The sequence below is a fragment of the Vombatus ursinus genome, unplaced genomic scaffold (assembly GCF_900497805.2).
Source record: "Vombatus ursinus unplaced genomic scaffold, bare-nosed wombat genome assembly UNPS02014786.1, whole genome shotgun sequence".
NCBI lineage: Eukaryota > Metazoa > Chordata > Mammalia > Diprotodontia > Vombatidae > Vombatus > Vombatus ursinus.
The window spans coordinates 9,569,995-9,573,552 of NW_020954564.1; the positions used below are offsets into that span (position 1 = coordinate 9,569,995).

At 39.0% G+C, this 3,558-nt stretch overlaps 1 pseudogene; it reads right to left on the reverse strand.

The window, feature by feature from the left end:
* Positions 1 to 700: 700 nt before the first annotated feature.
* On the reverse strand, positions 701 to 2,925 carry LOC114046978 (annotated as a pseudogene).
* Positions 2,926 to 3,558: the final 633 nt, after the last annotated feature.

A 3,558-nucleotide genomic window follows, 5' to 3' on the forward strand; every position in this document is an offset into this window, starting at 1 on the left:
AGGTTTTTCATTCTTTTTAGGAGGTTATGTTTTCAGAATTACAGCATCTGAGTTAAAAGGACCTCAGAGGTTATCTAGCCCAGCAATCTCGCCCCTCCACCCAGTGCAGGCATCAATGGTCATCTAGCCTCTTTGCTTTAAGATCTTCACTTATAGGGGCAGCTAGGTGACACGCAGTGGATAAGCTCCAGCCTTGGAGTCAGGAGGACCTAGATCAAATATGACCCCAGACACTAGACACTTACTAGCTGTGTGACTCTGGGCAAGTCACTTAACCCCAATTGCCTCAGCAAAAGGCCAAAAAAAAAAAAAAAGATCTTCACTTATAGGCAGTTCCCTACTTAAAAACACAGTTCATTTCACTTTTGAACAACTCTGATCGGTTGGAATTTCTTACACTGAGTTGACATGTTTAGTCCTTACAGTGAGTTGGCTTCTGGGAACCTACTGGTCCAGCTCTTCCCTCCAGAGCCAAAGAGAACAAACCTAACGACCCTTCCTAGACTACTACAATAACTCTGATAACATTTTTTAAAATACTAATAATCATCTTTATTCTTAATATTTACATATGGTTATTAAAATGTACAGATGACACACAAGTAATAATACAAGAATTTTTACATATATATATTTTCAGGAAATACAATCTTTGCCATTTGTGAAAAATACAAATTAAAAACAAAAACAAAAAAGTCTTCTAAAACCCAGTAAACGTGGAGGTCAAAGAGGGAGAAGAAAGAAACATGGACGACGAGCTATTTCCATTTTCTTCCTCCCAAATCTCTAATGTGTCATGTGAGTCATGGTTTTCAGAATAGCTTATAAAACCCAGAAACTCAGAACTGTCTTCACTGGTCTGAAATAACTCCACTAAAGATTGTGTTGGTGAACTACATACACTGTTTTCTTCTTTTGTAGCAGAAAATTCTGTTTTGTTCTTTAAATGTAATTTGATCTTCTGACTTTTTTTTTGTTTGTTTCTCCCTAATGCTATTTTGACTTTTTGATGCAGTTTCCCTGAAGGCAAACTGTCTGCACTTTCCACATCAGCTTCTTTGGGTTCTTCACCAGGATGACTATGGGATATTATCTTGACTTGACCAGTAGGTTGCTTTGGTGAATTGCTAATAACTCTTAGTCTGGAACCATTACCACGTGAGCAACTAGTGCACGTTTTCTTATGACAGCTATCTGGAAAAATCATACTATCCGACTTTTGTTTTAGCTGATACACATTTTTGTCTGTTTTGTCAAAATCAGAAATGTGCATAAATGTCTCTAGGATATATGGATTTTTAGTTCTTCTAAGTCTTTTTCATTTATAGTTCCTTTATGCTCAGAAACTTCAGAAGTATATCCCTGCATATCTTTATTCAGAGGTAGCTGTACCAAATCCAGCTTAATGTCCTTCTTCACTGGATTTATTACATAAGATTTTCCACAATCCAAATGTTCGCCAAGTTTGCTTGTTGAGTTGTAAAGACATGGACTGCATGAAGCAAATGAACCTACAGACTCTGAACTGAAGGCAACTTTCTGTGAAGGATCATTGCTTTCTTGATATTGGAATTCCTGTTTTATCACCTGTTTGGTAGTATTTCCCCGAGAGTCATTCGAGGAAACACAGTGCAATTCCAGTTGTTTTTCAGGTTCATTCCTTTTAAAAGTATTTCCAATGATAGGGGCAAAAGATCCAATACTGCATTTTACTCTTCTGGATATATCATTTCTGCATTCTACAAACACCAACTTGGATATGACATCAACAACTTGATACTGAGTACTTCCTACAAGGTTTCCGAGTTCTTCACTAAGAAGATGGGCCTGCAATGCCTCGTACCTCTGGGAGCAGCAATGCAATAGCCCTCCTTGGGCAGCGACCGACCGTAGGTGGATTCACAGCCTGCTCTGTTCCTTTGTTTAGCTTGTGTTTGTTTCTGCAGACTGGAAGTTTTATCCAAAATCAAAAGGATTGCCGGACTTAGGAACGAAATAAGTTTATAAGAGGTATATTGGACAGCTGAAGGTAAAATGGTCTGTTATGGTGGCTTCAATCTTCCACCTTTACAAATGGCTTTTTGAGCCTTCTTGGTTTTGTTTTCTGAATACCTAATCGCTTTCCCACCTCCAGGAGGAATGGCTAACCAAATTGTGTTACATGAATGTAATGGAATATAACTACACTATAAGAAGTTATATGTGATGAATACAGAGAAGCATGGAAGGATCCATATGAACTGATGCAGAATGAAGTAAACAGCACTTGGAAAGCAATATACATACTAATTATAACAATGTAAATGGAATGAACAATTACGTGCCAGAAAATCAAAAGTAAATGTAATAAAATTACAGAACTCAAATGAAGAGATATGAAAGAGCAGTCTCAACCCACTCCTTCATGGAGGTAGGAGATCCACAGTGTTACACACTGCATATGTTTTTTTGCCTTGTTTTGTTTTACTTTTTCAATGCGTTTATCAGTTGTGCTAACTTTTTTTCTTCTCTAAAAGAATTTGTTATAGGGCATGGCTCTCTGGGAGGGGGAGGACAAGGGATATTTGGGATAACTATGATGATGTAAGAAAAAGAAGATATCAATAAAAAACTTATTAAAATTTTAAAAAGGAAATAAAACATACTAGATTTAATTATGATGAAGAAAGCCAAGAAAAAGTCATAAAGACCTATTTTTTTTTCCAGCACGGGGCGACTTAGAGTGACAGACAGAGAAGTCTATGAACAGCAGCAGTGGGAAGCATTCCAGGTCCCAGGGATGGAAAGAAGGCCAAGACAGAGCACCAGGGCAGGAAGCACCAGGACAGAAAGAGATCGCAGGGGATCCAGAGATCCCAGATCCTCTGAACTAGTACAAGGTGTAGGAACAGGTGCTATCTGGCAGCTCTGTTGCCCATTATCCATTTCTGGGTCACAGATGTAGGGCAAAGAGGAGAGCAAGCAGAGGCCCTAGCTGTGTACTGAGCAAGGACAAATTCCAGAAATTTAACTGTGTGACTCTAAGCCCAGAAGCATAGTGACATATAACCCTGCAGTGAAATAACCATAGCAAGAGTCCCAGACCAAAGAGGAGCCAGCAGTTCAGTCATTCTGAACCTACAGAACCTTCCAGCAGACTAACAGAGACTGAGTCCATTAGAAATCTACTGAAACTCAACCACGCACAAGTTAACAGACCCAGACCTAAGTTAGGAACTTGCAGAGCTGAGACCAGGAGGGCAGTGATCAACACCACTTTAGGAGCATTGAAAGTTTGCAGGTCCCCAGAATGAGCTGTGAAAGCAGCAGAATAGTGTAAAAGAACAGAAGCTCAAGCCAGACATCTCCTCCCTACCCTCCACAAACTTACAAATTCACATAAAGTCCAAAGTCAAGAAGGAGGCTGAAGGAATGAACAAACAAACAAACAAAAAACAACCAGACCATAAACCCAGATCAGTCAGGGAAATTTAAGACACAAACACAGAAGAAAAGAACAATTTGAAAACATCTACAATCAAAGCCTTAAAAAAAATGCAGGTTGGACATAAGCCCAAC